We start from the raw sequence: 26,855 nt of genomic DNA, 5'->3' as shown, positions 1-26,855 counted from the left end.
AAATGTAACCCAGGCAATACTGATATGCACCCCTGGTTAAGAAAGAGCAACTGTTTAGATACTCTAAACATAAATAGTAAAAAGCTTCAAAACTTACTAACCATTTTATAAGAAAACAGAATTAAATAACTTTTTATTTTGATAGTTCACACAAGGGAAAGAGGAAAGAATTTCAGTTATGGTTGTCTGTAGTTTCCTTAGCACCACTGGAAGTATCTGAGGAATAGGGACTGTGCCTTATTGTTACCCAACTCAGGTCCAGATGCTTGCTGCTTGAAAATCAATACCCGAGAGGCATTTGTTGGTAGAAAGAAAAGTTGCTTTTAATCAGAACACCGGCAATCTGGGGAGAAGACAGACTCATGTCCCCCCGCAAAACCAGCTCTGAAGATTCTGTTCTGCCATGAAAGTCTTTAAAGGGAAGTAATCTCAGTTAATCATTGAGATAGGGGGTCAGAGTCATCACCATCCCCCACTGGATGTAGGCTTGTTGACTTCTTGACATCTTGTGATCTTTCTTTAGATGCTACCTTGTTCACACAGTTTGTTCTTAAGATTACTGAAGGGGAAGCTAGGGAAGAGATCTGGTCATCTGTTAATTACTTATTCTTCATTTCTTTGATCTACGGAAAGAACCAACAGGTAAGGCAAGGTATTGTGTGATCAAAAGTCTTGAAATGTATTCTAGGGCCAGAGATGAATAGAGCACAAGGGTGCCTGGTTTAAGGTTAGTTACAGTATAGCTTTGCTACAGTGACAAGAGAAAAAGGTTTTCCTCCTGAGAGCAGTTTCTGCAAAGAGCTCCTTACATTCTATCTTGGTATCAACCATGCACTTGGAGACAAGGGTGGGTGGCATGGGCTTTGGATTCATACAGGTCTTGAACTCATCCTACTCTAGCTATTTACCTTTGAAAAAGTTACTTAACCATTCTGAGCCTCAGTTTTCTCATTTGTAAAATGAGATAGTAAGAATACCTACCTCATTGAACTGTTGTAAAAATTAAATGAGATAATGTATGCAAAGAATTTAAGCCCCTGGCACATTTTAATTGCTCAAAAAAAAGAGTAACTGCTTCTGGTCTTGCTCATAGTACACATACTAGCTTATAGTACACATACTAGGCACTTGAAGTCCTGATGTTTCTCATGTTTGCACTTAGAAAAAAAATTACTACCATTTGTGTAGTACTTTACAGCTTACTAAGTGTTTTAGCTTATGCTATTACAATCTATCCTTGCAAAGCTCCTTAAGTTAGGCATATTATACATATTTTACAAATTAGAAAATTTAGCCAAAAATTGGCAATCCAGCTTACATAGGAAACCTGAATATGAGAGAACATAATGTGTTCAGGGAACTTCCATAGATTGAGAAGGAAGAGTACAAAAAGACGAGGCTTGAAAAGTAGTATACTTGAACCTATAAATCATATTGTGATTTATAACCATGCTCAGGTTAATATATACATACACAATCATTTTATTTCAGAGTTGCCTCCAGAACTAAAACCAGACTGGACAAAATAACATAAATGGTTATTAAACTAATCTAAATCTCTAGGTTTTCTTCTGAGATGTGTAAATATTTATAAGACTTTCCCATAACATCATCTGGTTAGTGACACAGTAGAATCAACGTAATGATATATGGAGAAGATTGATAAAAAAGCATCTCACCTACATCTTTCTATTTATTTAGACTATTGATTTCAGACTCTAGCTGATCATCTTTCAAAAAGCCACACTTTTAGTTCATTTGATCAGCATGGGTTTTGTTGATTTTTTTTTTAACCAACAGGTGTTTGTTTCTTTCTACCCAGCTGAGGTGCGGATTACTATGGAAGAGCTGCTGGACACTGTGCTCCTACAGGCTTCATATATTCTTCCTCTCCCTTGGATTTCATCCAAAGCCAATTTTGTTTAATCTGCCTGCTGCTGCTCTAGAAGTGACATCTGTTCAAATTTACACTCTTTATCATGGCTGACATGTTGTTTGTGTGTCTGTTTACCTCAAGCCTAGTTCCAACTGCCTCTTGCCGATAATTTGTGATTTCTTCCTTCAGTCTATCATAGGTTGGTAGGCATTGTGTTTGCTTATGCAACCTGACTCATATACCTAACTTTCTGTCCCTTGTACTACTTGCAATTATGCCTTGAAGGGAGCTAGCACTTATATGACAGGAAAAATATAGATTAGTGAATTGAGTGGGAACAAAAATAATCTTCCTGCTTGCTCACCTTCAGATACCACCAAAATATGCTCCAGTAATTAGGCAACCTGACCTCCATGAAACCCAGAAAACATATATCAAAGGACTTAACCACATACTGTCTTTGCAATGTGTGTGAAGAGAAATACATAGCAAAGAATGCTCACTTCCAGTTCTCTTTTTTAGAAGAGGTCCTGGCAAAGGTTGAGAGTGAGCAGAATAAAAATGTATTCCCACAGTAAAAATGTGAAATTGTAATTTTGCCTCCAAATTTACTACAACTGGATCTAAGCCAATTAATTTTAAGAGAATCCTTTAAAATTGAATATAAAAATAAAGGTGAGAAAAGAGTAGACATCATTATTCCCTGCATATCACAGTAGTGAAAAGAGATTAAGATAATATAAGAAGCAGTAGCAGGAAGGCAAATTATTTAAATTCTGCAAGGTGAATTAATTTTGAATACTGATGTTAGTAATATCAAAGAATACATTATGTATTAGTAAGATCATATATAAGAACAATTAATAGCAATTAGAGCAGAAACCCATGAGAAAAAGTTCAATAGAAATAAAGAGTAAATGCATATAGTAGAAGGGGCACATCTGAGTGATAGAGAGTAGCAGAGCCAGGCATACCGATGAAAAATACTGTGGATGAAAAGCCAGAATGGTAAAAAAAAAACAAACTGATGTTATTACTCAAAAAAATCTGAATGATTATTGAGTATCTCATACTGAATTTTTTATATGTCTAGAAAATATTCTGAGATTTCAATGACTTTCATGACATCTCCCAGGGAAGAGAATCAGCCAAAGAAAGATGTGTGAGCAATATTTATGTACAGTAAAATAGTTCCAATTGTCTACACAGGAAACATTTACATTCTCTATCAATTCTCTACCCAGGTTCCAGATATTGGTATCTATTTCATTGGCTGTCTATGTACAATGTAAGAAGAGATGCTTTTCTGAACTATGACATTATTATAAATGTCTCAGAACCATTTACAAGAATAGGGAGGGACTACAAGATTAAGAGGGGAAAAAGGAAAGTGCCTTTCAGTTCTCAATGTTAGATTATTTCCTTTTCCTTAATGCTCTTCCATGCTATATAGTCCATCTAATTTATTTTTCCACTAAGGCTGTCTGGGCTAGGTACTGATAATATGACAATACTTTCAGCAATGGCAGTGAACAATCATGACACTTGGAATAATTTCAGTGGTGCTGGGAACACCTTTGCTGCATTTTTTTAGGTACCATATTAGTCAAATTTTCCTTTATTGAGGAACCTTGGCAGATAAGGGATTTCAAAACCTGGTTTTCTCTAATTACCTGAGATATATGAAGATTAGTAGCAGAGAGGTATAAATTATATCACCTTGAAGACAGATAGGTTAATGAAAAAAGAAACCAGATTTCAGCACTGTAATTTTTAACTCAAGTACAGGTTAAAAGGAAATTAATCCCTAAGGTGGGCACTTGTTTTGGAACAGAAACATAATAATGGATCTGATTGATTTCCATAAATTCTCAGCAAATGTCTTCATGTTTATATGTTGAAATCATGAATTCCACAACTCCTGCTGCAGTAAGTCAGCCACTACTTGGTGGGGGAAAGCTATGACAGTTGAAATCGTTGGTGAAGACATTTTTAATGCTATTTTGACCTAGAAAATTGCTTCATTATTAGGGAATTTAGCAAGTGAAACCCTTGCTAAAGATCTGAGAGTCTTCTTCTTATAGATGATTAATCAACATGTAGAAAACTGTATTGTCCACCTCTCATATGTAAAAGCCCTACGGCATATACCCAGATTTTTGCATAGTCAAAGACCTTCCTAATTTTTAAATTCTTATTTAATAAGTATATATTGTTAAAATAAGTGTACGATCCAGGACAATGATCTCCCTTGTTCAGTGTTCTATCTCTGGACAATGGGTTCCAGGAGGGGCTTTTTGTTTTTGTTTTGCTTTATTTCCTTTTTCTTTTAAAGAACATAATTACTGCAGACAATGTTAACCTCAAAAAGTTAAAGGTACGTTTTTTTTTTTTTTAACATCTTTATTGGAGTATAATTGTTTTACAATGGTGTGTTAGTCTCTGCTTTCTAACAAAGTGAATCAGTTATACATATACATATATCCCCATATTTCTTCCCTCTTGTGTCTCTCTCCCTCCCAACCTCCCTATCCCACCCCTCTAGGTGGTCACAAAGCACCGAGATGATCTCCCTGTGCTATGCAGTTGCTTCCCACTAGCTATCTATTTTACGTTTGGTAGTGTATATATGTCCATGCCACTCTCTCACTTTGTCCCAGCTTACCCTTCCCCCTCCCCGTATCCTCAAGTCCATTCTCTAGTAGGTCTGCATCTTTATTCCCATCTTGCCCCTAGGTTCTTCATTACAATTTTTTTTTTTTTTAGATTCCATATATATGTGTTAGCATACGGTATTTGTTTTTGTTTTTCTGACTTACTTCACTCTGTATGACAGGCTCTAGGTCCATCCACCTCACTACAAATAACTCAATTTCGTTTCTTTTTATGGCTGAGTAATATTCCATGATATATATGTGCCACATCTTCTTTATCCATTCATCTATTGATGGACAATTAGGTTGCTTCTATATCCTGGCTATTGTAAATAGAGCTGCAATGAACATTGTGATACATGACCCTTTTTGAATTATGGTTTTCTCAGGGTATATGCCCAGTAGTGGTATTGCTGGGTCATATGGTAGTTCTACTTTTAGTTTTTTGAGGAACCTCCATACTGTTCTCCATAGTGACTGTATCAATTTACATTCCCACCAACAGCGCAAGAGGGTTCCCTTTGCTCCACACCCTCTCCAGCATTTATTGTTTGTAGAATTTTTGATGATGGCCATTCTGACAGGTGTGAGATAATATCTCACTGTAGTTTTGGTTTGCATTTCTCTAATGATTAATGATGTTGAGCAATCTTTCATGTGTTTGTTGGCAATCTGTATATCTTCTTTGGAGAAATGTCTATTTAGGTCTTCTGCCCATTTTTGGATTGGGTTGTTTGTTTTTTTGATATTGAGCTGCATGAGCTACTTCTAAATTTTGGAGATTAATCCTTTGTCAGTTGCTTCATTTGCAGATATTTTCTCCCATTCTGAGGGTTGTCTTTTGGTCTTGTTTATGGTTTCCTTTGTTGTGCAAAAACTTTTAAGTGTCATTAGGTCCCATTTGTTTATTTTTGTTTTTATTTCCATTTCTCTAGGAGGTGGGTCAAAAAGGATCTTGCTGTTATTTATGTCATAGAGTGTTCTGCCTATGTTTTCCTCTAAGAGTTTGATAGTGTCTGGCCTTACGTTTAGGTTGTCAATCCATTTTGAGCTTATTTTTGTCTATGGTGTTAGAGAGTGTTCTAATTTCATTCTTTTACATGTAACTGTCCAGTTTTCCCAGCTTCACTTATTGAAGAGGCTCTCTTTTCTCTATTGTATATTCTCACTTCCTTTATCAGAGATAAGGTGACAATATGTGTGTGGGTTTATCTCTGGGATTTCTATCCTGTTCCATTGATCTCTATTTCTGTTTTTGTGCCAGTACCATACTGTCTTGATTACTGTAGCTTTGTAGTATAGTCTGAAGTCAGGGAACCTGATTCCTCCAGCTCCGTTTTTCTTTCTCATGATTGCTTTGGCTATTGGGGATCTTTTGTGTTTCCATACAAAAAATTGTGAAATTTTTTGTTCTAGTTCTGTGAAAAATGCCATTGGTAATTTGATACAGATTGCAATGAAAATGTAGGTTGCTTTGGGTAGTATAGTAATTTTCACAATGTTGATTCTTCCAATCCAAGAACATGGTATATCTCTCCATCTAGTTGTATCATCTTTAATTTCTTTCATCAGTGTCCTATAATTTTCTGCATACAGGTCAGTTGTCTCCTTAGGTAGGTTTATTCCTAAATATTTTATTCTTTTTGTTGCAATGGTAAATGAGAGTGTTTTCTTAATTTCACTTTCAGATATTTCTTCATTAGTGTATAGGAATGCAAGAGATTTCTGTGTTTTTGAAACACAGGTGTTTTTGAAACGTCCTGTTCTTCTCATTAATAAACTATTATGGACTTCCATTCAAATATTTAAAACATGCTTGAAACTACTATATTTTTTAACATTTAGGTGGTTTTTTAGAGCAGCGATTTAATAGAAAACCAGCCCTAATAGTTAACAAACTGTTATAGTACCAGTTATACCAAACTTTGTGAATCACATTGATGATGGGGATAATAAATCAGGAAATAGTTCTGACAGTATGTTCCACATTGAATTTTCTATGTAAATATCACTTTAAACATTAAAATTGGTCTGAGTTGTTTGGTTTACATCAATTACTTGCAATTACTACTTCACAGATAAATAGGAATATTAGATTAATTTAGATTTATCTCGATTCTAGAGCACTTCATTTTTCCACGGTATTAGATTAGGTTTTGGTTTTCTCTTGAGCTGATGTGGTGATGAATGGTCTGTGTATATGTGGCTTCAGTTATTTCTTGTGAAGATAAGATTTGCATAGGGTACTTATAACTTGATTTCTTTGGCACAGATTATCATACAGCTTAAACTACCTTTTGATGTAAAAATGCAATCTCTTTAATTTCCTTCAAGAGTAATAATTGTAGATATACTTATGTCATTTTGCTTGTTGAAACATTACTTCTTTCCTCACTTGAAATAATGAGACACTTTTTGCACACTGCCAACCATGACATTCAAAGGCAAAATAATGCCATTATGTCTTCTCTCAAAAGAGTGGCAAAAGAGATTGAACAAACTGGAAGTGCTATCTTTTTGAGGATTTTCCTGCTGCTGTAGAATAATATATGCTTCTGGAGTCACTATATAAATTCAACCTCTTTCCAAATATATCGATAGTATAGCAAATATGGCTCATTAAGACATAATAGAGTATACAATATATATTCCATGTAAATTACAATGTTTGAAAAAATAAAGTACATGGACTATGGAAATATTTACATGAAGTAAAAATATTTGAATTTATTAGCATTTATTTTTTATAGAATTTGCCAAAACAATACTTTCCTTGGAACTTTTTTTAAAGTCCAAAATCCTTGTCAATGAAAAATAAGTCTAATTATACTCCTCATATTATTTTAAAATATTTAATGTATATTGCTCTTTTAATATATAAATGTTAGGAGAATTGGGAATTTAATGTTACTTGTTAAGAACTATATTTGAATTTAGAAACTATTAATTTCTCATTTTTTTCCAGCATTGCTCCTTGCTACCATTCTGCACATAAGGAAAAGTTCACATTTTACTCTATGGTTTTGTAAGAAGTACTACACTACAGTTGAGCATTATCTCCGATTCAAAGGGTATCTGAGAAATCTGCCCAAATGAGAAATTGCTTTCTAATATGCTCATTGTTTATTTCTTAAAATATTAAAATGAATCTATCTTCTACATGTGTTGATAAAACAATGATCAGAAGTGTAGTACTTGAACTCTCAATAGTTGCAAAACAGTAGTGTTTCCACAATGTGTTGGAAATACAAATTCACTCATAAATGCAAGTTCACTTCTTAATGGTCCAAGACAGCTGTTGCTGGGTGGACTCTGGGGCTTCTGTTTTTGTGTCTCCTTACATCACACAGACATGACATATTGTGAACTCATAATACCTTGTTTTTTCTTTTTAGTGAATGATTTATAGTAAAGTATAGAAATGCTATCCACAAAATTAATTGTGTTAACACAGCATATGTTGTTATTTAACTTGTCAGACATCTGGGGCTACATTTTTTAAAAAGTTTAACAGAATGTTAAAAATGTTGTGATATGTATATGTATAATATATTTTTGTAAACTTAAATCTTGTTTTACATATGTTAAATTATCATTTAATAATCATCTAGACTTTTCCCCTCTTCTTTTTTTTAAATAAATTTATTTCTTTTATTTATTTATTTTTGGCTGCATTGAGTCTTCCTTGCTGCGTGGGTTTTTCTCCAGTTGCAGAGAGCAGGGGCTACTCTTTGTTGTGGTGGGCAGGCTTCTCTTGTTGCAGAACATGGGCTCTAGGTGTGCGGGCTTCAGTAGTTGTGGCTTGTGGGCTCTCGAGCACAGGCTTAGTAGTTGTGGTGCACAGGCTTAGTTGCTCTGCAGTATGTGAGATCTTCCCGGACCAGGGCTCAAACCCGTAACCTCTGCATTGGCAGGTGGATTCTTAACCACTGCGCCACCAGGGAAGCCCCTTCCCTTCTTATTTCATAAGATGTTTTCTACTTTGAGATTGGTGGTGGTAATGGCAATAATACATAAACCTCTAAAACACTGCAGATTGGTTTCAGATCTTTTAATTTTCTGAAAAAAAAGAGACAGACATATGTATGGGGATCTGAGGAGCACAGTGGAGGAAAAAAGGGAGAAAGGGGGGAAAGTAGGACATCACTAAAGAAAAGATATCTTTTAGTAATTAGGCCAGAGATAGTCCTGAACAGATGTATTTGGAAAGTCACTTAACCTCTCTGTGTCTCAGGGTTTTTTAAAGTTTTTATTTTAAATTATATTTTAAAAAATATTTAGAACCATTTTAGCTTTACAGAATTATTATGAAGTAGTATAGAGAATGCCATATATCCCACATCAAGTTTCCTTTATTAGTAGTATTAAGCTTACATTACTAAGGTACATTTTTCACAATTAATGAAACAATATTGATACATTATTGTTAAATAAAGCTCATATTACAGATTGCCTTAATTTTTCTCTGTGGTCCTTTTTCTGTTCCTGGGTTCCATCCAGGATACCACATTAATACATTTAGTAGAGAATAGGCTCCTATTCTCTGTACAGTTTCTTAGACATTCTGTGTTTTTATGACCTTAATGATTTTGAGGATTACTGGTCAGGTACTTTATAGAATGTCCCACAATTTCAATTTGTCTGATGTTTTTCTCATGATTAGACTGAAGTTATGGGTTTTGGGAGAAAGACTGCTGAGGTACAGTGTCACTCTCATCACATTTTATCAAAAGACATACTATCAATACGACTTATCACTGTTGACACTGATCTTGATTGCCTGACTGAAGTAGTGTTTCAGGTTTTTCACTGTACATTAACTCTTTTTTTCACCTTTTCCATTTTTTAATCTTTAGAAGGAAATCATTATGCACAGCCAACAATTAAGGAGGGGAAAGATGTATTTAACCTCCCTAAGTGGAGACTATCTATGTAAAGTATTTGAAATTCTTCTATGTGGGAGATTTGACAATTTTCCTTCATTTGTTTATTTATTCAATTATTTATTCATATCATTGTGGACTCATGGCCTTTTTAAAAATACATTGGGTTAAAATCCAGTACCATTTATTTATTTTGTTGCTCAAATTATTCCACCTTTGGACATTGGGAGCTTTCAATTGGCCGTTGTGACCCCTTTGATATACTCCCATTTTTTTTTGTTTAGAACTTTTTTACTTTCTGGCACTAAAAGATGCTCCATGTGTATTTTCTACCCCAGTCCTAAAAACGGCCATTTTTCCAAGAAACTCTGGAGAATAGCAACAGAAACCTATGCATATACTCACACATGTACTGACAGTCTCCCATTTAACATGCTTTGACTTTTCAATTTATGATTTTTTAACTTTACGATGGCGTGGAAGAGTTACACATTCAGTAGAAACTGTACTTTGAATTTTGATCTTTTTCTGGGCTAATGATATGTGGTACAATACTCTCTCCTAATACTGGGCAGCTTAGGGAGCTGCAGCTCCCTGTCAGCCATGTGATCACAAGAGTAAACAACCGATACACTTACAACCCTCTGTACCCACACAACCATTCTGTTTTGCACTTTCAGTACAGTATTCAATCAATTACATGAGATATTCAACATTTTATTATAAAATGAAATTTTGTTAGATGATTTTACTCAACTGTAGGCTAATGTAAGTGTTCTGAGCACGTTTAAGGTAGGCTAGGCTAAGCTATCATTTTTGGTAGGTTAGGTGCATTAAATGCATTTTTGATTTATTTTCAATTAATGGTGGGTTCGTCAGGACATAATCCCATCACAAGTCAAGGAAGATCTCTCTATATAAATATTTCTATATGTAATCATCTGTATCTCTAGTAAGTTGAGTTGAGTATCTATTCATACTAATGTCTCCCACTCAAAATCACTACCACATGGATCATACTAGCCTCCCTCCCCTTGCTTATCTGTAATCCCACACTCCAACAGTGAGAAACATGGCTCTTTCCATCCATTACCCATTTACTTAATTGTTAAACTCCAGTATATATTGGTTTTAGAATTATTGACTTGTACCATGTGGGGGAAAATCTTATCAAATAGAATACATTGCTTTTATATACAGTTTATTTTGCATTTATTTTTATAGACTCTACTCATTTCAACAGTTATTTAGGTTAGGACCTTATTTGCCCACACCTTTCAGTGAGATTGTTTCATACATTTGTCATACAGTTAGATTGTTTTGTCATATGCTGCACTCCATCCTGGGATTTGCTCCAACTTCCTAAATGGATATTTTAAAATTTACCATATATTCAGTTTAACTCCTTGGGCTGTAAAAAGTTCAATGAGTTTTGACAAAGGAATTGTGAATGCAAGGATAATGTAATGTGGATATCCACAATATCCACAGTTACAGCAACAGAAAGAATAGTTTCATCACATTAAAAAAAAAACCCTATGCTTTACCTATTCAATAACATCCCCCCCAAAAAAAATTTAGAAATCACTTATATTTTTACCATCTCTGTAGTTTTGCCTTTCCAGAATGTCGTATCATTGGAATCATATAGTACGTCGCTTTTTAAGAATGTTTTTTTTACTCAGCAATATGCATTTGATTTTTCCATGGCTTGGTAGCTCATTTCTTTTTATCACTGAATAATATTCCAATGTATGGATAAATACAGTTTGTTTATCCACTCAGCTATTGAAGGATATCTGGGTTGTTAACAGGTTTTTGTTTGTTTGTTTGTTTTTGCGGTACACGGGCCTCTCACTGTTGTGGCCTCTCCCGTTGCAGAGCACAGGCTCCGGACGCGCAGGCTCAGCAGCCATGGCTCACGGGCCTAGCCACTCCATGGCATGTGGGATCCTCCCGGACCGGGGCACGAACCCGTGTCCCCTGTGTCGGCAGGCGGACTCTCAACCACTGCACCACCAGGAAAGCCCTGTTAACAGTTTTTGTCAATTATGAATAAGGCTGCTGTAAACATCTGCATGCAAGGTGTTTTGTGGTTTTTAAGTTTTTAAATCAGTTGGGTAAATACCCAGGAGTGTGATTGTTGGAATGTATGGTAAGACTATGCTTAATGATCTAAGAAATGCCAGTCTTCCAAAGTGGCTGTACCATTTTACATTACCATCAGCAATGAATGAGATTTCTTGCTCCACATCCTTGCCAGCAGATTGCATTATCAGTGGCTTGGGTTTTAGCGGATTTAATACTTTTTTAGTGGTATCTCATTATTGTTTTAATTTGTAATTTCCTAATAATGAATAATACTGAGCATATTTCCCAATGTTTATTTGCCATCTGTATATCTTCTTTGGTAATGTGTCTGTTCAGATCTATTGTCCATTTTTTTAATGGAGTGTTTGTTTTCTTATTGTTGAGTCCTAAGGGTTCTGTGTGTATTTTCGATACAAGTCCTTTATCAGACATGTGTTTTCAAATATTTTTTCCCAGTCTGTGCCTTATCTTTTCATTTTTAAGACACTATTTTCTGCAAAGCAGAAGTTTTTAGTTTTAATAAAATTCAACATCATTTTTTTCATGTATAGTGTTTTTGCATTTTATGTAAAGACTCATCACTGAACCCAAGACCGTATCAATTTTCCTCTATGCTTTGGTTAAGAGGTTTTACAGTTTTACAGTCTACATTATGTCTAAGATCCATTTTAGTTTAATATTTGTGAAAGCTGTAAGCTCTATTTATAGATTCTTATTTTTGTATATGGACCTCCAATTTTTCCAGCACCTTTTGCTGAAAAGACTAATTTCTCCATTGAATCTTCTTTGCTACTTTATCAGAGATCAGTTGACTATATCTGTTTGGATCTATTTCTGAGATATATATTCTGTTCCATTGATCTATGCTTCTACCCTTTGGCCAATACTACAGTGTCTGGAAGACTGTAGCTTTATAAGCAGGCTTGAAATCAAGTAGTAAATCTTCCCATTTTGTTTTGCTTCAGTATTGCATTGGCTATTCTAGATCTTTTGCCTTTTCATACAAGCAGAATTAGTTTGTCAATATCTACAAAACAGTTTGGTGGTATCTTGATTGAAATATTGTTAAATGTGTAGATTGAGTTGGGAAAAATTGGGACAATATTGAGTCTTTCAATCCATGAACGTGAACTAGATAGATGATAGAGCTGTTGTGAGAATTAAATAAGAAAATATGTACAATATGCATTAAGCAGCTCCTGGCACAGTGAAATCACTTGATGATGATGATGACACCATAATCATTACTATTTGTGAAATATGGTGGGAACATTCAGTGTGATGAGGATGGCAAGAACTTCTTTTCCATATTAAGCTTATTAATTTGCAGTTTACAATATTTAGTGACAAGAAACAATTTTAGATGTCTTCTGATTATGTGTATGATTTGTGATTACATTGAATATTGTACTATATTTGGTCAGATTTACTCTTCTTTTTAATTTTCATTCTGGATTCATTATTCATTCCTTCCTTCCTTTCTTCTTTCCTTTCTTCGATTTTTGTCTACAAATATTTATTGGCATTCTCTTTTTAAAATTTATTTATTTTATTTTTGGCTGTGTTGAGTCTTCATTGCTGTGTGTGGGCTTTCTCTAGTTGTGGTGAGTGGGGGCTACTCTTCCTTGCAGTGCCTGGGCTTCTCATTGCGGTGGCCTCTCTTGTTGCAGAGCATGGGCTCTAGGCACGCGGGATCAGTAGTTGTGGCTCGTGGTCTGTAGAGCACAGGCTCAGTAGTTGTGGCACACGGGCTTAGTTGCTCTGTGGCATGTGGGATCTTCCTGGACAAGTGATTGAACTCGTGTCCCTTGCATTGGCAGGCAGATTCTTAACCACTGTACCACCAGGGAAGTCCCCTTATTGGCATTCTAGTATGTGCCAGCATTATGCCAGAACCTATGATAAATCCTGAGACTAAAGAATGAATAAAGTATAATTCCCATCTTTGTGAATTTCACAGTTGGGAGAAAAGTTAGGACAGAAGACAAAAAATAATCATCTCAATCTAAGTAATAATAATATAATGCCATAAATACTACTAAAAGCACCTGTAAAGTGCCATAGGGATACACTTAAAGAAAAGGTTGGAAAGCATAGGTTAATCAAGAAATATCTTCTCAGAGGAGATGACTTTTTAACCAAATCTCATACAATATAGAGAATTTTTCCAGGCCAATGGGAGCAGCAAGGGAGTATGAAAGAACATTTGGGGTGTGTGTGTATGTGTGTGTGTATGTGTGTGTACCATAAATAGAAGTTTAATATGGTTGAAGCATATGGTTTGTATGTTGAGATACAAGGATGTTCAGAGCACTAGATGGTCATAATCTGTTAATGTATGTAAGAGTTTGATCACAAAGTATTCTGTATTTTATGCTAAGAAATTTATATGTTATCCCATAGGTTATAGGCAGCCCTTAAAAGAGTTTATGTCGGATTTGTCTTGCAAGCTCTGATTTGGTTACCCTGGCCGTAGAATAAGATTATCGAATCCATATTTTTGAAAAAGGACTCTGATAATTGCAGTAATAACTGGAAAAGGGAGATGGAGAGCCAGGAATACCAGTGAGAAGGATTTGCAATAATCCAGGTGGAATGTAATGAAAGCCAACACCTGCACAGTGGCAAAGGAGACAAATAGAGCAATTATTTTTGACAGGACTTCATAACTGATTAGATGCAGGAAAAAGGAATTTTAGAGTCAAAGCTGATTCTACTTTTCCAGTTTGGGTGAATGGGCAGAGTATGAGTTAGAGAGGAATGGGAAGAGATTAATAGAATATTCAACTTGAGAGAAAGCAGAATTACATAATGAAAACCTCAATGCAGGGTGAGAACTTGTGATCTCAGATCCAAGTGACTTCAAATGTTTTTAGCTATAGAAATCTCAGAAGAGATTTTAATAAAATCTAATAAATAGATATAAACCCTGAGAATTATAAATGCAACAAAACATAAATCAATAAAAATCTATGCCCCTTATCAGAATATCAAGGAACCTAGAAAGGTGGTCACTCCATTAGATCCCTGAGCCCATTTCTATTTTAATCTTTATAATGGAAAAAAAGTAATACCACAACATTCTCTTTTGGTTTTGAGAAAGAATTGAGGGTACTTTTTGAAAATGTATTGCTAAATCTAGTTGCCACTCATGCCTTAATATGTGTTTTTTTCCTTAATGCAATTTACAGAACAAATATCTTCACTCCCCACCCCAAGTAAAGCAAATCATTACATGGCAAGTGGCATCTCAATTACATAGCATAATAAAAAACAATATCAACAATCTAGAGAGGAAATTGAGCCTCAGGACTATTATGTTGTCACATACTTCCAGTTTAGTGCTTTTTTACTGACCACTCAATGAACGTAAACTACCTTTGGAAAAGTACTCTTATTGTCTTTATGTATTCTACTGTTTCATTGCCGTGTTGAGTTTAGACTTTTGAGATTAAAGGTAGTCTCTTTCATCTTTCTGTCATATCTTCCTAAGTAGAGAAGAAATTGGAGCAGACAGCTTTAATAACTTTACACGCAGTAAGGAAACTAGGCACAGGCAGAATATAAAAATGTAATCTAAAATTCAGCACTTTAAGTTGCCGAGAGCTTGAAAATGACTAAGGTGTTATAGCTTAATAACATCTTTTCGGAATCACATTTTGCACTCAAAAAAAAAAAAAAAGAGGAGGAAATACAACTTGTGATTTGTAGTACAGTATATTGCCCTTCTGAGGATAATCTCCTGCTTGTTCATTATTACATGCAGCTTGCTCAGAAGCAAGTCCAGGTTTAAATTAGCATTTGCAGATTATTGCGATTCTAATTTACAGTAAGTGAGGTTAGTAATTAAAACCAGTTGTATCTGGTACTAAAGTGTTGTGGGAACCTACTTGGGATGTTCAAACCTAAATATTAAGAAAGGTTTCTTTTAAAAGATAGGAAATGATTTTTATTTCACTATAAAAGAAATTGTCATAAGCAACTTGAGAACAAGTGTAATGTTTTGAATTTTGTATATGTTTTTCTTGTGTTTCCCTGATAGGAGTCATTTGAAGACAGGTAATAGAATCCAGATTAATATGTTTTGAGCCAAATATTCATTTAGAAAATTTTTCAAAACACACTTGTGAAACTTGAAAAGAAATTACAACAGTCTCAGTTCCTCCACTCTGATCCCATCATAGTTTAACTTGGTGCTTCCAATGTTATCATGACCTTAGACTCCAGTGGAGGCAGGGGGGAAAGAAGTAAGGAAAAATAAGTATAAACTATTCGAATCTCTATGAAAAACAGGATTAAAGCTGTCCCAAACTGCGTAGCCATTGCATTAAAATGACTCCTACATCATTTGCTGGATAAATCCATGCTTTTGATAAGGAGTCTAATTGGGTTGTGTTTATATATTTAGGGGTTACAATGTGATGCCATTCAAAAACTTGGAGATAAGGTAAATAGAGTTTCCTTGGAAGGCAAACTGCAAAATCAGCACCTAATGGATCAGACAGAGATAAGCAAAGTCACCTAAAGGAAAAAGAAATTGGCTGTCAGGCCTTTAAGATCAGATTTTGTAATGTTCTAAAAATAAATGAACAAATTAGTGATTTGTTTTTTTCCCTATTCTTATATTCAGTTTAATTAGTATAAAATAGTCATTCATTGGGCATTGACAATACCTGGTCTGGTCTAATCAGAAGGACACATTCAGTACAGCCTTTCCTCAAATAAAACAGAAATAAACAGGTACATACTTCTGTATCAATAGAATTATTGCACTGAAAGTCAATCTCTTTTTTTTTGCCACAGTTGGACTGAATAATGGTAAAGAGCCTTAAGTTTGATGGGCCTGTTGGGAATTCCCTGGTGGTCCAGTGCTTAGGACTCTGAGGTTTCACTGCCAAGGGCCTGGGTTCAATCCCTGGTCGGGAAACTAAGATCCCACAAGCTGTACAGCATGGCCAAAAAAAAAAGAAAGAAATTGATGGGCTTGTTGTCTTCAGCTAAGAATTCAGTTTTAAGAGTAAGGAGTACAAAACATCAGGCAGTAATAACAATTATTACTGTACATACTGACTTATTTGATCCGCATAATGATCCTATGAAATAAGCAGTTACCAGGCCCATTTTACAAGGTGAAGAAGAGAGAGGTTAAGTAACTTGCTCAATGTAACCCAACCATTGAGTAATAGAAGCAGGATTTGAACTGAGGCACTCTAGCTATAGAGACTGTATGTCTAATTATCATGCTACTTTATCTCCTGGCCTAATAACTTTTACACAGTAGTCACAACATATATGTTGACAAATGAATCTAATATGGTGTTTTATTTATGTGAAATACATTATAGTTTTCAAGGTGACTTCCTATCACTTACATCGTTTGGGGTTTTTTGTTTTTGGGCATCTGTAGGTATGCAGGGGAGGTGCATTTAATTTGCATTTAATAGATGAGAAAGCTGAGAACCTGGTTGTTGGATTACAGAAAGAAATAAGGTTCAGTTGCTGCCTTGAAGAACTGAGGGTAAGATGTGGGGGAAGATATCTAAATAAATAAGTGCAGAAACTTTGATAAAAGCTCTGATCACAGGCATAATAAGCGTAACATAATATGTATTATTATTATTTTTAATAACAGGGGATATGTTTGTTTTCCTTCATGCTTTTCTTATTGCTCATCCTTGAGGTACTTTCAGAGAGGTTTGTTGCATTCTTAATATTGAACCAGTTATTGGGAGGATGGAGAAGCTGTCAACTGAGAAATGCATATCAGGAGTAAGATTCAAAACAGGGTTTAAATAACTTAGCTTAGGTTGAAGTGGGTTTAATTTGAGGTTCTCTGGAATATCCAGATGAAAGGTTTAGCAGGCAGTTTGAAATATAGATCTAGAGTACATTTATGATTCATTTGTGTGATAGCGCTGGGAGTGAGTCAACTCATTAAGAAAGAAAGGGAGCGCAGAATCTTGGAAATCAAGATATTTTCAGGGAGAAGGAGTGTGGACAAATCCATGACTGAGACAAAGAAGAATCAAAGGAGGGCAAAGCATACATATGGGTGCACTCTCATGGAAACCAAGGAATAAAAATAATCCAAGGGGAGAGAAGTTAATGGCACCAAGTACTGGGAAGAGATCAATAAGATATGGACAAGGATGCGTCCATTAAATATCATCATCTCCCTCATTTCATGGAGAACTTTCAGGAGAATAGGGCAGGAATCATATTTTAAGAGCTTGAAGTGTCCAGGGGTATGGTGTAGAAGTATCAATGGAAATAAGGAGAACACCACTTCTTTCTGTTTGTCCTAGGACAAGCAGTAGTCTTCTTTGGAATATGTAGCCCCAAAAATGGCATTGTCAGTAGAGCCAGATTTTAATTAAGTCAAGGGAGTTTTAAAAGGTTGAAGAAAGACACTAAATATTTAATAAGGTTGTCAGCAACAAAATGGAGACTTTGAGGACCACAGAATAAGGTGCTAAGTAAAAGAGTAAGCGGGGGCAAGTGAAACTAAAATGTAGTATTGAGGTGAATTAAAATGGCTACTAGCTACCTTGGGTTACACCATTCAATAAGTAGATTTTTTAGTGTTTCAATAATTTAATTTGTTGCATAGGATTCAAGATAGTTCCATATCACACTGAATTTTCTCTCTATGTAATATGCTAAGGATTAAGTTGAATTACGTTTAGAAACATGAGGTAGTACCTTTCTGAATTAGTCCCTGATGGTCCAGGAAGATTTATAGTATTTCTGAAGTTGTCATTTGTATAATTAAGGAGAGGTCATGAGAATGTGACTTTAAGAAATTCTTTAAGTTTAGATCAAACTAAAATAAATTATAAAAGAAGAAGCATAGAGTTAGATGTATGATTGATGCCCTTCAAAATTTGCTTGAAAATTTCCTTCACGTATGTTAAAAGTTTTGGACTTCAGGGATATGGATTTGCTTTATACTTTTTGAAGGTAGCACCAGCCAACCCATAGCACAATTTTGATCCCTTGCACTGTTAACATAGAATAAAATAAATATAATTTATATGTTTATGTTTGTTAGTCTCTTACATCATTTAAACTTGAGAATTCAATTAAGAACACTCAGAATGATTTAATTGGAACTAGGTTTTACAGTTTGCATTTTCTTGAAAAATCAGATCATTTCATATCAAATAACATCATTTTATATGATATTTTTCAAGTACATATTTCAAGTAAACACCCCTCTGTGGCAATATAAACTATCATAAATCATATTTTTGAAAGTTACATGCACAATATATCATTAAATATGGGCACACAAATAAGTAAAGTGCATGGTTTATTTATGTAATTATTCAGGAAATTCAACATTGGTTTCTAGTGCAATAAAAAGGATGTTGCCAGAGGATGTAAAGCACACTGCTCCATCAGGAGTGTTGCTTTAATCTGGAAGCAGCTATTTTAAGAACTGAAGGTTGAGACTCTTCATACATCTGCTAGTTAAGATCATTTCCCTACTGGTATTTGTTTACAGACTTTGTTTTGATTTGGAGAATTATAGTACCCATAACAGAGCTTCTTATTCCTTCTTTTTAATTTTTATTTTTGTCTAAACTGTACCAACAATGAGTTGTGCCATTCTATTTTATAATTATACCTGCCATTAGAAAGTGAAAAACGAGCCAGGTAATTGGAAGTTGGATGTTTTTTCCTTCCTGATTGATTCAAATACAGGCTACATCAAATAAAATTAGAAAAAAAGTCAACATTTAAGGTTTTGTTATGATAAGTTACAGATTGAAAACTCCTTACTCATGGATATATTTTTTTTTTCATGAACAAATACCATTGTCCCTTTTGTGTCCTAGAAAACGTAAAGCATTCACTGGAAATAGTTACTCTTTGGATAACTATGTAACCAAAACTTAGAAACTGCATCAGAAACTATCACTACTACTATATTTGATTGCTGTACTCTGCATCTGTTGATGATGCAGGGTTTAGCTGTTTACAGGTCTCAATTTTTATGTAATTTTTTATAAGGACTCTGTACAAGGCATACACCTGCTCACAGCTTGAACAAAGACATTATTTTGGTTTTTCTCCAAGAAATAAATATTTCATTCCATCTTATTTAAATGTGTATCTGCTCTTTCTACCTTTGACTGGAAAATAATCTGGCATAGATTTAGGTTTGATCATGTTTCAAAGATATTCCAGACAAAGATCATTGCACATATCTCTGAAGAGTTTGGCTTATTATAGGCCAGTGTGTTTCCATGTACATTCAAAATGAAATAGCAACACAGGGTCAATCAATGACGGCCAAGTAAGTTGGCCATCGTAAGCTTCATTTAGTATAATATTAAATTAGTGAACGTTCAATAAGCAGCAATTGCACTTTATCACCGCTAGTCCATACTTTCAGATCATGCTGCTACCCATGTTCGAATTCTGTGAATGTATAATGATGGATATTGATATCCACATATCCTTTTGTCTTCTCAAAAATATGAAATTGAAACATATTTGGTGTATTAAAAGGAATTTTAACATGGATCTTGGGAGAATAAAAGAGTAAAGACCTGCATTTCAAATGAAACTGAACAATTTGGCATCTCTATTTAAAAACAGAGTAGAAGCTCCTAAAAGATAAGGGTTATGTCTTAAAATTCTTTGTAGCTACGGAATTTCCTAGGACCCAATAAATACATTTTGATTGAGAATGTCTAATAAGTGAGATTAAAAAGTTTACTGCACATGAATTCAGATATTTCACCCAGTTCATACCAAGGCATATGTATCGTGCTGTGTCAAAGTGAGGACAGATGCTTTGGAGATTATCAGTATCCTCTTACCACTCAACAGAGGAGGAAATTTGCCAGGCATGGTTCAAGATGAAATGAAGTCAGCTCTTTATTCTTGGTAATGGTTCCTCCCTCACACTAAGAAATCACATTCAGTTAAGGCAAGGAGTCCCATGTATTATATGTGCACTGTGTGAAAGGCATTATTCTAGGCATTCTTCTCATTTTATTTAATTCATGAAAATTTATTTAATGGTACAACTTAGGGGTGGATAATGATGTTTGGAGGAAACTCTGTGTGTGTGTGTGTGTGTGTGTGTGTGTGTAGACAGAGAGACAGAAAATGTATATCAGGTAAACAATTTATTACAATGTTGGCCTGTATCAATAAAATATATCTCTCTAACACATTTCAGTATATTCTGTTTTATTTTAAAACTTTTGAGTACTAAGAAAAATGAAATGAATTGAAAAGAAATATTATGATACAATTTTTAAAGACTTAACACATACCAAAATGGATGTCACAAACCTCTGTATGTAAACAAATTCTACTAAAAAGCATACAGTTTATTGAAACTACAGTTGAAAAAATTTGGGAGCCTCAGGAAACATATTTTGCCTTGTGTTCCTGAATTTTTATTTTTTGTAATGAACATTATATATGTAAGTATACAGAATCACCATAAAGTCTGGATACATAAGTGAAATACAGAGTTTATTGATAATACATTACAACATATGATAAATTAAATGACATTAAATAGTATATTCAATGTGATGTCTCTCATTAGCAATGCCTAGGTCAATGTGTTGTGCAAAATTGCAATGGATGCTGTATATTAATGCATTTCCACCAGTCTCAGCACATATATTCATGATGTGTTGCTTTGCATGATCTGTCTCTCTGATTCCCCTGAAACACCTGTGCCATTAGTATACCCCAGAAGAAGTAATCAAGTGGATGCAATTGGTTTAAAAAAATAAAATACAGACTTAGGGCCACTCCAAACCCTGTAGATCATTTAGCAAAGACCATAGGTCTATTTCATGTGTATACTCCCTTTCTTCTTCTATTTTACTGCATACTTTAAAATTCTTTACATAAAATACATGTTCTTTATTATTCCTTTCTATTGAATCTGTCTTTTGAGACTTGAGATTTTATATAATCGAACTTCATGTGTATCGCAAGATGTAAGACCTGATGGCAACCATTGTGTAAGTCTTTCATAATGTTCATAGATTACTAAATCAATCAGGAGAAAAGTGTTGATAATTTAATGTGCTTGATCCCACTGCAAAAAGGCTGGTAAATTGAGACACTGAAGATAGCTGACTCAATATCCATCAAAAAGTTACAAGAGACAGGTAACAGCCACATCAGCGCACTCTTCCATTAATTCCCTAGGCGACTAGATTCATGCGATATTATTTTCTATTGACTTTTCCTCATACCTGCCCATGAGAACAGGTAATGGGTTACCTGAAACAAGCAAGGCTGTGACACTTTTCATTTCCCCAATATCAGTGGTAAAATATAAAGTTACAAAAATATTTTTAGTTAATAGAAAATGTATATAGATACATATATCAATTATCAAATTAATAGACTTTTATGGAGGCTGACAATTTCTGGGCTGTTCAGTCTCTAAATGACTAGTTGCTTCTCCCATGGCCATTAACAAGTAAGTAGGCCGTTTCATTTTCCTGGGACCTCACCAGAGGTCTTCACTCTGTGATTTACTTCTAGGTCTAAGATCGTGCCTTATAGCTTCCAAATGTGACTAGAATTTTACTACATGTGTTGCTTTCAGGCTGTTCCATGGTACCTATCCTTGTCTGGGTGTCTTGTTGCATTTATTTACCTGAGGCTGGCAGTCTTGGCAGAAGGTTGGGGACAAAAGAAACACTCAGATCTGGTCTGGTAGAACTTTTATGCTTTGACACTATTGCTTCTAACTCCTAGTTTTCCCTCTTCAATATTATCTGAGGAGGGAAAATAAGATCTTAATGACCAACTGAACATTCTCACTTCTTGAGAAGTGCTACGAAAAGCACCAGAACCTGGCTAACAATTTCCCTAGACCTCTGAATTTCTCCACACTTTAAAAAAAAAGACATGAACGTATTGCATTTAACTCAATTTTTAGATAGATGCCTATGGAGGCAAATCATTTGCAAAGAACCTGCAGAAAAGACCTTTGCTTTTAATTAGACATTTCAGTGGATTTCTACTTATCATTGCAAAACTCAATGTTGAACACACTTTGGAGTTAAAGCCTTTAGTAGATGTTACATGGTATGATTGTGGAAAATAAAACCAGAATTTCAAAGAGGACTCATGTACACCACTTAGGAATACAAGAGGAAGGAAAGTAGAAAGTGGGTTTCTACTTCAGATGTAAAAGAATTCAGATATAGGAGGTATTTGTGGGTTCATCAAACATTTGTTGAGTATTTAATGTATGTCAGGCACTCTGATAGGTATTAGGGAGGCAGAGATGAATAAAACATGGTCCTCACTTGTTTGTTATAGCTCATGATTAAGTGAAGGGGAGACAGATATGTAAACAGATCACTGCAGTACAGTGTGGCAATTTTCACAACGAAGTGCCATTAGAAACAGTTACTGAAGCAGCTACTTGGGAGCATTGGAATTGAAAAATTCTGGAATTCAAAGGAATTAATATGCAAACAATTAACTAATCCTTGAATTTTCTTTTAAGTTATATAAGATTTTTCTAGGCAACGAAGCAGAAAATGGTCATTTCACACAAAGGAAGTCACATGTATAAACTGTATATGAGTTCAAGTAACAAGGAGAAGTCCAGTGTGGTATAATATACATGTAGTCTGGGGACCTCTGGTAGATGATATGGCTCCAAGGATATATTCAAACTTGATTTTGAGTGGCCTTAGATGTCAAGCTATGGAATTTAGAAGTAATCTTACAGGAAATAAGGTTTCTTTTTCAGTAAGGCATTGCTATAATCCAATTTACATTTTAGGAAGATAATCATGGGGCTTATAGGTGAGGGAAGACTGGAGAGAATACTGGCTAGAGACAGAGTCTTTTGCACTTAGTCAAGGGTTGCCAGCTTAAGCAAATGAAAATATAGGGTACCCTGTTAAATTGAATTTCAGGTAAACAATGGATTTTTCTTTATTATAAATATGTCCCATGCAATATTTGGGGACATACTGATACTTAAAAAGATTTATTGCTTATCTGAAATTCAAATTTAACTTAGTATCCTGTATTTTATCTGCCAACTCTAACAGTGCAAGACAGAGAGAAATGATGAGAGCCTTAGAAAAGGTACTAGAGTGCACAGATTCAAGAGATACAAGGAGAGAGAACTGGTTGGATTTAGTGATCAGTTAAATATTGGAGACTGAGGAGGAAGAAGGGTCCTGGGTGACTTCCAGATTTCTAGCTCAAGAGACCTATTTGTGGATAGAATAAGTTCGTTGGTGTAGAAGCAGAGTTCAGATTTGAATGTGTTGGGTTTAAACTGTAGAAAATATGTCCAAAGACTCTATACTTCCTACATTATTAGTAATAAAATATTATTTATTTTCTTAAGAGATATGATAGGATATGGTTAGTGATATTTCTAGAAATTCTATCTAAGAAAAGCTTTGGGCCATGAATGACTGGAAAGGAGCCACTTACACAGTAAGAACAATTTTTCCTTAGATGTACTTGTTTTGGATGGTTTTGAGGGAGGCAATGGAGATCATTGGCTGAGCCACTGCAAAAGTATTATTAGTTTACTTGTTGTGTGTATGTGTGTGTGTGTGTTTTGTTTTTGTTTTGTTTTGTTTTTGCTGTGCCATACCACTTGTGGGGTGTTAATTCCCTGACCAGAGACTGAACCTGGGCCATGGCGCAGTGAAAGCACAGAGGCCCAACCACTGGACCGCCAGGGAACTCCCCTGTTGTGTTGTTTTAATGGCCTTACTTGGAAAATACCAACAAAATACTTTAGGAATACTGTCATTCTCAATTATTTTTTTAAGTTTGTGTTGGTTCATTAAATACAAAACTTAGGAAGCATAGCCTTAAGACTTCTGCATCTAATGGTTTTACCTAATTTGGACTGTTTACCCTTCCCTATGGACCCTTCCCAGAAGAGGTAGAGGTTGAGAGGATGGAATAGAATAGTGGTATCTGAAAGGCAAAACTTTGTAGATACCAAGACAAAAATTAAAAAAGCATTTCAACCAACTTCATAATAGAAATAACTTCTAAGCAGAAAATTCATCCTAAAATTATGAACTCCCTGGACACCTTACTCTGCAAGAAATACCCCCTTGCATTTTTTTTTTTTTTTTTTTTTTTTTTTTGCGGTATGCAGGCCTCTCACTGTTGCGGCCTCTCCCGTTGAGGAGCACAGGCTCCAGACGCGCAGGCTCAGCGGCCATGGCTCACGGGCCCAGTCGCTCCGCGGCATGTGGGATCTTCCCAGACCGGGGCACGAACCCGTATCCCCTGCATCGGCAGGCGGACTCTCAACCACTGCGCCACCAGGGAAGCGCCCCCCCCTGCATTTTTATCAATATTTTTAAGTTAGATGTCAATTAAGACAAAGCATTAGCTCCGAGCAAGTGATTGGAAGCACTCAGAGATGGGGTTTCTTTTTACTTATATATGTAAACATAAGGCTAGCCATTGGACATCAGTTACCACATGCTGCAGATAAGCATGTCTAGTCACTTGTTATGTAGATGATGTCAATCACATTATATCATTAGCATTTCAACAGGGATATGTTGGTTCATAAATTCCAGGATTAACCAAAATGCTTGCATCATATAAATGGAGAGAGGGTTCCATTAAGAACATATACTTGTTACACTGGTGCTTCTTATAATGACCTTGGGTCTTCATAAATGTTTGTGCCCTCGTTTAAACAATTAGTACAGACAAAGTTCATCACTTGAACTTGAACATTCCAACAAAAACAAATTTATACACCACATTACCCAGATTTATTTCTGAATGTATAATACTGGGAAGGCAATTGCTGCTTATTTTCATTTAATTAACAGTGAAGGATAAATGACATCAGCAAAGAAATATCAGCCAAAGGGGACCAAGTGTGTTTGCTGCAGATAGCTTCATTAACTTGTTTCCAAAATATGTTCACTAGAGTGAAAAGCAATCACGTGACTAGCTGGGTGACAAAACATCTGTTGTATTAGCTCCAATAAGGCTACTGGGAGTGGGTAAGGACAAACTGTGTTCTTATTTAATCATATTAAGTGGAAACAGAGAGAGTCTGTCGTTTGTGGTCTTGTCCCAGGCTGCTGTTTCTCCTAAAGCAATAATAATAATAATAATAATAATAATAACTTAGAAGGTAAGGGTTGCCATTTAAAGTTTTATGCATTTTTTGTAAGTAAATGATTTCCATCTGCTTTGTAATGAATATAAATGCCGTAGCTGCAAAGAATCAAAAAAACACAACAGTCCCAGCTCTTGGAAAAACACACCAGGGGCTGAATGTACTTGTTATCTCTAAATGAAAGATTCCAATAAGTTTATAAGATGGATTCTTTGTATAAAATATCAGCCTAATTGTTCAAGCTATTATTAGTAAATGATGAAGATGAAAATAATTGAGCACACAGTTTTCATGTTGTTATCCAAATTCACATCTAAGGGAGACTATACTTAGTTACTGAGAAGCATTTCAAATGGCTATCTATGGCAAGGATAAGTTATTTATGTCATTATGTGATACCAAGATAGATAGAGTATATTTTTACCATGGAAAACTTGACTCTTCATTAAGGTACCTTGATAAATTAACAAACAGTGTGGGAGATTACACACACACAAACACACACACACACACATTTTGTAAGTGTATGTCAGAATGAATAAATGAATTTAGTTTTAGATAGACAAAAATTACTGTTCTTAAAAAGAAGAAACATTTCTATTTGCTGTGATCCATTGGTAAATCACCTACTTAATCATTGCTCTAAGGAGTCTATTGTACATGGCAAGGTACCATTCCTTTGAGAGAATAGGCTCCGTGTTTCCAAATGTCCAGAAAGCATCACTGGTAGATGCCTTCTTCTGTTTGTCCTTTCTGGGTATTAGTGTCACTCTACTAGGATGTGGAAAACTTGGTAAATGATTAATCAAATGAAAGGACCCTGTTAACTCCAATGCACTATTAAACTAGTTTTTTATTTTCATATTTTTGGTTATACAACTAACTCTAACAGAGTGTCTTGAAATATCTTGTCCCTAAGGGTAAACAAAATGTACTGTGATTTTATAATTGTGAAAGTGATCCAGGTAAAATTATTTTTCACTTCAGAATGTAACAATTGGTCATATATCTAATACCTATAGTATAAGTAAGTTTTTTTTTCAAATTTCTAAAGTTATGTAGTAGTGTATCCTCCCTCTAACTTCTCTTTCTGAATGAATAGAGACCGAGGGCCTAGTAACCCACATGTTCTACCATTTCCTTGTCTTCTTTTCTACTTTCTCAAGCAGATTTTGAGACACTTTCATAAAACACAACCTAAAATATGTCCTACACTG

This window comes from Hyperoodon ampullatus, assembly GCF_949752795.1.
Source record: "Hyperoodon ampullatus genome assembly, chromosome: X".
Classification (NCBI taxonomy): Eukaryota; Metazoa; Chordata; class Mammalia; order Artiodactyla; family Ziphiidae; genus Hyperoodon; species Hyperoodon ampullatus.
Note: the sequence above shows the minus strand (reverse complement) of the source record.